Source organism: Cibotium barometz, chromosome 31, assembly GCF_041138505.1.
Source record: "Cibotium barometz isolate CiBa-2024 chromosome 31, ASM4113850v1, whole genome shotgun sequence".
Classification (NCBI taxonomy): domain Eukaryota; kingdom Viridiplantae; phylum Streptophyta; class Polypodiopsida; order Cyatheales; family Cibotiaceae; genus Cibotium; species Cibotium barometz.
Genome location: NC_141076.1, coordinates 27,995,961 through 28,007,438, shown reverse-complemented (window position 1 = coordinate 28,007,438; position 11,478 = coordinate 27,995,961).

The window sequence follows — 11,478 nt, the reverse complement described above, 5'->3', positions numbered from 1 at the left end:
AGGAACCTAATGCAACAAGAGTGGCCATTAACCATAAACTAAAGATATATGAGTACATACTATAAGGGAAAGTACTCTCCTATTATAACATATAATGGTCAGTCCATAGTGTGAATGCGACTATATGAGTTGGAGCTATAACTATGCCATACTCTAGTAATCTAAAGATGGTTGTCCACATAGCCTGTTGTCCCACTACTAGTAGCATATCAACCATAATCTCACCAACCATGCCAGTGACATAAGTGCGAAAGCAATCACCTAGGTGAGTCATCGATGTCCATGGTACTAGTTGAGCTCGATATCTCAATATCCCCCCTTAAGCCCAACTCCACACACTACACTCTAAGTAAGTTCCTAAACTTGTGGAGCTTCTCTATGCACAATGCCTTTATGAAGATATCAGCCACTTACTCCTATGTGCATCACCTACTCCTATAACCTTTTCCCTCACATAGTGATAATGCACCTCAATGTGCTTCATTCTAGCATAGTATGATGGGTTACGATCGACTGTATGCTAGTTATGTTATCACAATAAATGATAACAGCCCTATCCAACCATAGGCTCACCTATATCACCAAGTAGCTTTTGAATCCAAGCTACCTCATAAGCTACCATAGTAGCACCCCTATACTCTACCTTTATACTCGATAAGGTAACTATCGGTTGTTTCTTACTGCTCTAACTCATAGCAACACTCCAAAAAGAAAACATAAGGCTACTAGTAGATCTCCTGTCTATGACACTACTAGCCCAATCAACATATGTGTAACCATGTAGCTAAATCTCTATGCCAACCTCATAGAAAAATCCATATTAATCAACTATGGACTTTATGCACCTGAAAATCCATCTGGCCACATCTAAGTGTGGCTTCCTAGGGGACTACATAAACTGACTCACAAGTCTAACTACATAGCTTAAATCTAGCCTAGTAATGGTCATGTAGATCAAGCTACCCACTATGCACTTGTGAATAGTAGGGTCCTCTAAAATCTCACATGTATCTGTGAAAAGCTTTGAGTTCTGGCTCCAATGGCATTGAAATAGGCTTACAACTTATCATACCATACTTAGACAACATGTCCAAGACTTACTACCTCTGTAAATAACAAAATGCCATGGGGTGATCTCACCACCTCCATGCCTAAGAAATACCATAGGCGCTCTCCATGCTATTCTTGCTCACTTATCCATTTGAGTTATGCTTGACCTTATACACCCACTTCTATCAAAATACCTTCTTTTTCTTAGGCAAATGCACCAACTCCCATGCTATTCTTGCTCACTGATCCATCTGAGTTATGCTTGACCTTACACCCACTTACATCCAATTGCCTTCTTTTTCTTAGGCAAAGGCACTAACTCCCATGTTACATTTGCATTCAATTATATCATCTTCTCATTCACATGGCATCTTCCCATTTTTTATTTCCAAATGCCTGGTCAAAACAAGTGGTCTCTAACTTCTATATTGCTTTCACCATGTAAGTATGATGCTGGTCTATATATCCATCATATCTCAACCTATCAACAAGGTTTCTAATTCTTAATAGACTTGTGTACACCTGGATCACTAAGTGTCCTCAAAACGATCTTGATTCTCCTTACACCCAGGAGTAACCACACTAATAGAATGCCAAGCTCCTCATCAAGGCTCTCCTCAGAGCCACTAGAGTCACCATCCACATATGAGTGACCTACTGATAGATTAGGCATAAAAGGTTGATCTACCTTTTTCTTCCCTTTTCATAATACATGTATACCTACACAACCTACATGATACATGTATACTTTTTTCTTCCCTTTTCATGATAAATGTATACCTACACAACCTACATGATACATGTATACCTACATCTGTCTTTAACCTACATGATACATGTATACCTACATTTATCCTCAACCTACATGATGGTACATGTGTACCCACATTTATCCTCAACCCGTTTGATCATGGAATAACATTGGATCCACTACTAGAGGACTCTCCAAGTCCAGTAAAAGCACTTATGCTTTCTACTTTACATGTGGGAAAATATCATTACTTCTTACATCTACATATTTTATTATGTTCACTAGTGCATATACCAGCCACTTATCTCATCAAAGACAACATCTCTACTTACTTGCATCTCATGAGTGATAAGATTATAACATGATAAGATTATAACATCTATAACCTTTCTACTCCAAAGGATAGCCAATGAAGATGTATTTCTCTACCTTTGGATCCAACTTTGTTCTTAGTTTATTGAGAACGTATACATATGCAATACATCCAAATACTTTCAAGTGAGACACATCTAGTTTTATGTTCAGGCATCATATCATGAACAACTATTTGTTATGGGGGTCTTGCTCATAATACCTAAGTTGCCACAACCTTGGCACTTTTGAGTGCTTATTGTTGAAGCTGGAGGGCATTCATATGTTACTTATTATGAGTGTGGGCTAGCTCCACTTGGGTGGCTTTGGCTCCATAACCTCAATCCAAAGCCGATGAATTTCATGTGTGGCTTTCTTGAGCTTGGCATTCTTCCCATGGGGATGGCCTAAATTGATTATTGGGAAGGGCTAACCTTCCAACCTTCTTCCTAAATGTATACATCTCAAAAAGATGTGGCTCTTGGGAGTTTTGGCAACATGGTCGATAAGCTTTACCCACCGGTGAGTGTGTTGACATCAAAGGTATTGGGGGGAGTTTTATGAGAGACCAATTTGTAGCATTCTTAAGGGTGTCACAAAGGTGGATAATACAGATACTCCTAAGGATAGAAGGCTGACAAAAATGATGACTATGGTGGAGGTTGAGAAAAATAGGAGTTGGTTTTACGGAAGTTGGGGAGGGTGGTGGTGGGAGCCATCTCATGTGTCCCATGGTGGCTCTCTTGATTGGCATATTTATCTTAGGCTCTTCGAGATATGGATCATGTGTAATGAAGTCTTGGGGCTCAAACATATCATCACAAATGAAGCCAAGAGGTACTTCTACTTGAGTGGATTAGGGAATGTGGATCAAGTGTAAAGAATTATTGGGACTCAAACATATCATCACAAAAATGAAGCCAAGAGGAACTTCTACTTGAGTGGATTAGGGAATGTGGATCAAGTGTAAAGAATTCTTGGGGCTCAAACATATCATCACAAGTGGAGCTAATAAGAGGAAGTTCTACTTGAGGAGATCAGGGAATGTGGATGTGGTAGCAAAAGGTTGAGGTTGTAGTTCCTAAACTAGCATGGAACCAAGAGAAATAGGTCCAGAACTCACATAACCCCAGAAATACGATGAGGCATTAATGCTATTCTAGCATTGATGAGACCTGCGAGGGGACTGAGAGAGGAAACATAATATAGACATCTTAGGATAAGATCCTCTCTCATAGCCAAGCTAATTTTGAAGTTTTATGGAATGGTAGATGCCTACTACCAGCTACTACTACCTTCAAACAAGCTTGTGTTATAAAAAGGGTGACTAATAATCAGACCAAGATAGATGCTTTTAGCTTAAATCTAGACAATAATGTTTTTCTCTGGTTTCATTTATTAAAAGATTCCCAGAAAGATACCATGGAAGATTTAAAGCTTACATTCACAGCAAGATTCTCTAAGATAGATGTCAAGCATAGATCAATAACCAACACGATCGCAACTATGTTAAAACCATCTCAAGAACTTGAACATAGCAAGTGTCCCATAGAGGAAAAATATGGCAAAAAAAAAACTAATTTTGATCTTCTTGGAAGTCCTAAGAAACTACATGATACGTTATATGCCAAAAGGCATTGAATTTTAGCGGAATGTTTCTTGGATGCCGTAGAATTTAATGATAACTTTACAAGAATCCCAACCACATTAGATAGCCTATAGTCAAAATTAGTGACCAGGCTAGAACCTAGCATCAAAATCCAAAAGTTAAAGGGCTAAGGCACCCAAGTGTGCCGAAGACATAGTAAATGTTGAGGAGTACTCAAGGCTAGACCAAGAGAGTCAAGCTATTCTCATCTAGATCCTAGACGAGAATTAACGTGGTGTGTAGTTTGTAAAAACAACCATATAGCCCATGAATGCCCAATGCTCAGAGAGCAAGAGAGAACTAATGGTGTGGATATTTCAAAAGATATGAAAATCATAAGGAGACAACCAATTGCTACCATGACAAGATAATGATGAAGATATTGGGAGTGCCAGCATTGCCCAACCCCACAATCATTAGATTTATTTGTGCCACCTCCCAATGGTGCAAATGCAATGTCTTACATAATAGAAACCATATTGCAGTTAGAAATTCTTATAGAGGTCCCACTTCTAGTGTTAACTCCCCTAAACCAACCATGCTAGGAACTACTCCTATGAGTTTGGTAGAGACCAAGCCAATTATTGATGAACCTGCTCTAACATGCCAAAATTTTATGTCAAATACCGAGACTCAACCACACTAACGGGGGACCATCACATGGCCCAACTGGTCACTTGATTGTTGACACATATCAGCTGACCACCTTAACGCAAATAGCATCCAGATCAAGTAGAGACCAAGGGATCAATACACCAAGGTGAGATCCTCTATCCTTCTTTACACACAATCCTTCTTCCTTAGTGGGTCATATAGTTCTTTTTTGGTTAATTCAATTTACTAGCATAGCAGACAAGAAAATCCATGTTCTTTTCTTTTGGTTGAGCTAATACGCATCCTATAGCATAAGAATATGCATCAATATACATATGGAATATCACTTCCACCTTGGTGCTCTCAAGATAGGAGCTAAGATTAAGCCTTGTTTTAGCTTGACAATGTGGAATGCTTCTTTACATTCTTCTTTCTAAACAAAGCATACCAACAAGGCATATAGTGTTCTTACATTTATTGCAACATAAAGATGAATCTCTTGTTGTAGTACCTCATGTGTCCCATAAATATTCGAATAGATTTCTGGCTTTTGGGCCTTTTAAGTTCTAAAAATCACTTGAATATTCCCTTCATGATAGTGGTAATCCTAGATACCACATGTCCAAGGATTCTTCCATGCCTAACCATGAATTTACATTTTTCTAGGTTTAGGCACATCCATAGTATAGACATCTTTCCAACACATACATAGTAGATCGAGAATATGTTGCGTTCACACAGAGGTCGGCCATGAAGACCTCTAAGAATTTTTGTAAGAAATCCTTGTATGTGGTGGACTTTAATCGTTGGAACGTAGCTAGTGCATTTGTGAGTCCAAATGGAATTACTCTATATGCAAATGTTTCCTACTCACATGAATATAATCTTATGATGATCTTTTAGGTCCACGGATACTTGATTGTATCTTGAGAATCCATCCAGGAAGTTGTAATCCTCTTTTCAAGCTATTCTTTCAAGCATATACTCTGTATATGGTAGAGGGTAATTTGTTCTCTCACCATGGCAACATTTACCTTCTTTAAGTTCATGAATACACAAATCTTTTCATTCTTTTTGGTATAATGACCATTAGTGTGTTAAGAAACATGGTGCCATGGAGTACAAGGAAGGTAAGCAGTGAGTGTCAATCTAGCAAAAATAACCACATAAGCAAGTACAAAATATCCCACATGAGCTAACGAAGCCAAGTTGAACTTGCCTCATATAAAAGAGTTCATTTTCAAGTAATCAAGTCAAGTAAGCTCTCAAGTCCTTCTATAAGTAGTCTCAATATTGTAACCTAACTAAACTTAAGTGTAAGCTTTATTAGTGTTGATCTTTCATCATTATGAGTGTACTTAAGTTGCATCCACCTTAGCTTAGTGTTTTGCATTATCACTTTTGTTCACAACTCCATAGGTAGAGATACTCATGTTTTCTAACATGGTATCACAGACATCCCTCTCCGCATAGCTCACCTTAGTCCTAGTCCACCTCTACACACCCTCAGCTACTCAATTTTTAGCATCATTAGTACTAATAATTATGATTAGTAGAACCTTATCCTCTTACATAGTGTGTGTAGGAGATTGGAGCTCTGAGATCTCATTATTCTTCCCACCATTGATCAAAACACCTTGGGGACATCTTTCCCAACTCTAGGCAATCCTCGACTTTATGCCCCTCAGCTCAATTCACGCACAATCGTCTGAAACTAAGTGTATGCAAAAACCCGCCATTCCTCTTTCTATGGTTGAACATTATGAAAAAATCTCTGGGTGTGTAGAGCACATGCCAAGTACTCTATAGCTTGAAGAAGTAAGTTGGCATTCCATCCACAAATTAATGAGTTGCAAACAACAACAATAAACCAGCCACCCACCTTGGATCATTAGATCTATGTGGATTTGAAGGGTTTGAGGTGGAAATGGCTTGGGAAACTTCCTCTAATCAAGGGAAATATTTCCATGCAAAAACCCTCATCAATATCCACTCACATAAGCTCAAATTAAAGCTCCACTCTCTGGTTCTATTAATCACACTAATTAAGGCTTAATCAATATCATTAATAATCAATTAATTTTTATAAGAAAAATTTTAGTTGTAAATCATAAGTTAGGGTAGTATTTTGACACTTGCAAACACTTTCTTGCAGTAGAATCACTTCATTGCTTGATTTTGTACTTAAAAATCTTGTGCACAACCAACCCTGCATGAGAGTAGACACCTTGACAAGTCACCTAGTACTAATTGCTAAGACCCTCTCAAATGGCAATAAGGATAATAAATCATGTTGAAAGATTCACTAGAGAAGAGATCTATACTTGGGATACACAAATGAAGTATCTTCTCATGCACAAAAAGCTATGGAGACTCATCAAATAAAATTCCATAAACAAAGTCCATACATCTATTCTATCTCGTATGTAAAATATGAAAAAACGAGTTTCTTGAATTCTTCCTTGATAATCTTAGGTTTCATTATACATGTATGGACTTTGTTTATCTATCTTGGCACCATTTACCAGTGGAATTATGCATAGGAAAACTTTTGAAGGGACTCTCTTCTCAGGTTTGAATAGTTCCAAGCAAAGATATCTATGTATTCCTTGCTAACTAAAGGGATTCCCTTTAGTTCCAAGCAAACATATCTATGTATTCCTTGAAAAACTATGTAAGTTTAGTCTCCTCTTTGAGGGTTAGGTCAATTAAGATCTAAATCTTTTTAGGTTCTTCACTAGATTGTGCTAGATAAATTTGTTTAGAATCCTCAGGTCCATCATAGGATTCACATGGTTCCTATGATCTCTCCCTTTTAGTCCTTGGGATACATACCTTATGATTTTCAATCTTGTAGTTCCTATAAAATACGAGATGAATTATGTCCAATCCTCTTCTTGATCACTCTCCTCAAAACTAGCCTCTTGAGAATCCTCCTTGATTTGTCCCTCTCGTATGGCCTTATTTCATCTTCTTTGTCTCTTAGGGGGTTCACTATAAGTAACCCTCTATATCACATGCATTTAAGGCCTATTTTAAAAATATCTTATTTGTGAATTTTTCATGAATAAAACATACCCTTTTTCTATTCAACTTGTAAATACCTCCTTTAAATGTACCCTTCTGTATGTAAAAAATGCTTTTAAAAAAAGATTTTAAAAATCCCTTCTATTGAACCCACATGCTACGCTTACATATTTATGAGTGACCCCCCCACCCCCCCCCCGCCCCTCGAGATTTGTCTTGACTTTGAAATCTTTTTGGAGTTGATTAAGGCTTCTTTAAAGTCTTTTTGAACTGATAGAATCCTTCTTTTCTAAAGTTCTAGCAATATCCAAATCTAGTTTCAAGACACTATGATGTGGTTTCCTGTAAGGTTCCCCCACTTAAAGAAATAGGGGAAAACCATAAGATAGTCTACTAGGTCTAACTCAAAAATTTCCTACTCGTCGACACCTTGACCATGTAAAGATACAAGAATACAATTCGTAGGAGTGTGGTTTTCTAAATAACTCTTAAAATCAGATCACTCATAGAGTGACTGACCTTAAATCGAGCAACCTCTATTTTGATTCCTAGAAATAGCGCTTTTTTCCTCATCTATGCAAGGCATAGCCACCACTGGCCTAGTCCTCTAGAGTAGAGTTGCCTAGGAACCTACTTACCTAACGTAGAACTTCCAATTAATATGTTGGAAAGCTACCCGACTAATCGGGTCCACCCGTTCATAGGATGGTGCCATCGGGGCATTCCATCCTCCCACTTTCCACCCAACTCACACATCAATTTTGTTTTCTAGTTAGTCGTCCTACCATGCTGTGCGACATATATATAGACAAGTTCCTTAATTAATAACCTTACACATTGTTTGTTTATACAGCCTTTAACAATGATATAGCAATGCTTACAAACAAATGATTTAATAGAAATAGATACAATGTTCAAAATTATCCATAGCCAAATCCAGGCTCTCGTATTCCTTTACTTTATTCTGTCGATGATCTAGAATTTGGCCTTCCAACCTCTATGGACTGGGCAATCCCTACGGGACTATACACCTCATCGTTTAGCCTTGGGGTGAGGACTCAAGCAGGTCTGTCGCCCTCTTAGGCTCCATCGCTTGATCCTCCCACTCCTCAGAGGGATGTGTACACACTAGGGAGGGCTTATTCACCGCACTAGCCTAGGCCCGTAGAACTAGGCAGCATCATATTACTCGCCTAAACCGGCAAACCTCATGTTCCCAATGGTAGGAGAGATACCTTGGGCCAACTTCGGGCCTTGTTAACGTCACCACAAGCACAAAAATGGGGTTAGCATCAAGGCAAGGACTTCGAAGATGTTCCTATACTTCTTAACTTAATCAAAATAACAATTGCTAAAATAAACCATAGAACAACGTTGCTGTTCCCAAATTCTCAATGAAAATGTCTGGGGTGTCTTCTTGGTCATAGGGGTGAATTCTGTTCGTCAATCAGACACCCAGACGTGCATTTATTAAGGTTTAAAGTTTATCGTATTTTAATTGAAAATAATTAAAAATTTACGTATAAGATTAATCTGGTGTCCGTTTTGAGTGCTGTAAAATCTTATATTAGGATTGAATTATACGTAGATTCCAAATTTGGACTAAGAATTTTAAGATTCCAAGTGGAAATAGCTTGATTATTAAAATTGATGATTTTTATAGCATAAAACGACCATAAATTCTTCTATCAAATGGGCATATACTATTATTGAAGATGGACATGTTACATTTCCTCATTAGACCCTTCCAATTTGAGCAAAACTTTGTATCTCTTAGGGCTTTGACATAGCATAAATAATGATCTTTGTCCATGAGGGTAGGTGGGTCCCTCGTCCTATTATGCATCAGTTCTTTTAGCTTCTTTAGAGAAGCTTCTTGACTTTAAAGGAACTCTTGGAGAAGTTCTTGGTGTTCTTCTGACACTTCCTCATCCTCTTTATTATCATCAAACCAACTTTGGTGCATAACTTGGCTCAAAGCTTGTATTGAAACCTTTGAGTGGTATACTGATGCATTTCTTTGGGATTGTTGCTTTGTAGTTCTCAATCTATTCAAAGTCCTTGCAGTTCTACAGTATGGTGGATATGGTTTTAATAGAAACAAGGTCTTTGTCATCTTTTTCATAGAATTAAGTTTTGGTGACCCTTGGACATGTGTCCATTATTGTAGCCGATAAGTGCATCTAGTTTTTCTCATCCTTAAGGTTAGGTAGTAGTAAAGCCGTGGGAGTTTCCTCCTACTACCACATCTTATTTACTTGACATAGATTTAATCTCTATGAGCACATTATTGAATCAGGCCCTAAGTCATTTGATAGATGTCCTAGTAGTCAGATCCCTATTAGAATAGTTCTTTAGGTTCACCTTGATGTTACTACCTTCCTCAAGGAGAAATATGCCATCTCTTCCCTAGTCGTGGATTAACATCATTCGGCGCATGAAACGAAGTCGTCCAAGAATAACATTGTAAATTAATGGGCCTTCCCAAGTCAACAATAGGATAGGTATGCTCATAGGATAGGCCACACAACATCACTTCCCCTTCCTTTAGGATTCCTATAGGTGTCCTAAACTACCAAATTTAAGGATAATCTTAAAAGGTTTCAAGGGCTTTCTTCCCCATCTTCACCACATGTTTTTAGTAGCTATGCCACTCCCCTATCTAGGATTGTAGTCGTTGGTCATGCCCTCTAATTTGATTGGAATGGTGGCGTTCATATCTTCTCCTTCTAAGTACTTACCCATTATACTTAAAGGTACATATTTGTATATCTTTAGTGGGTTCTCCTTGGCTTCTTTGCCAGTCTCGCTAGCATCTCCTAATAGCTTAGGCTACCTCTTCATGGTGGACTTCATTCAAGGCCTTTGGTTTTCCTTTTGAGTACTCATCCATTGTGAAATCGTCATAGAGGCAAAGAGGATTCCTCTCAAGGATCTTGTTTCTTTCTTATGTTCAAGTCTTATTAAAGGCACATTTCCTATTGTCATTGACTCATTAAACCGTGCTTACAAAATGTCAGCAAGGGCTACACCTTGTAACTTACTCTTGGGCTAGATGTGATTCTCTTTGAGAGTTCATGTGATGATCGCAACTTTGAGAGTATCCAAATAAATAGAATGGACCAGCCATCACAAGTTATCTGTGAACGATTCCTAGAACTTGAAAAACTAGATGAGGCTAGGTTGCACTCAGAAGTAGTCTTGTATGTCAAAAAGAAAAGAATTTGAATATAAAGACCAAGAGTTTCAAAGTAGGGGATTTGGTCCTACTCTTTATGACCTCAAGAAAAACAAAAGAACACTCAAGCTTCGAGAGACGGGTCCTTTTAGGATTTACAAACTAACTTTAGGAGGAGCTGTCTACCTATAAACATTAGATGGAGTCCAAATGGAAAGATTCATTCAACAAGAGTAAACTTAGGAAGTCCTAGGGACCTCTCTCTTATGAACAGCTTGAAGCCATCCACCTAGCTAAGGACGTCAAAATAAAGAACTAGAAACGAAGAAAGAGGCTTGATGAGAAGCTAAAGCTCATGAGGAAAAAGCTAAATTGAGGAGAGGTATTCTACCTATCCACATGGCTAAGGTAAACACTACCGATGGAGAAGAAGGTGTGAAGCCTACAAGGCTTTGTTTGGACTTGCCCGCCACCAAAGAGAATAGGCAAGCTTTCTCTATTAGACATCAGAGTGGGAAGAAACCTCATGTCCTATGACATGTGGATCTCATTAGGTAAAAACCACTCCTTTATCCCACAAAGTCCTTAGTGCAAACTATCTCAAGACTATACAATGAATGTGAAGGTGCTATAAAAATTGAGTTCCACATAAACTCTTATCATATGGTAGTTTTTTTGTCTCATGACTGTAGGAACTATGCCAAAAGAAATCATCCTTGAGTTCCACAAAACTCATAACATTTTTTGGCGGATTAAAAAAGGTAATATTTCCTGAAAACGAGAAACATTTAGCATCTTTCAAAGATTCCATGAAAAAAGTTTAGTTTTTTTACCTCTTTTAAAAAGTGGTCTACGTATGCGTACAACACTACGAAAAAA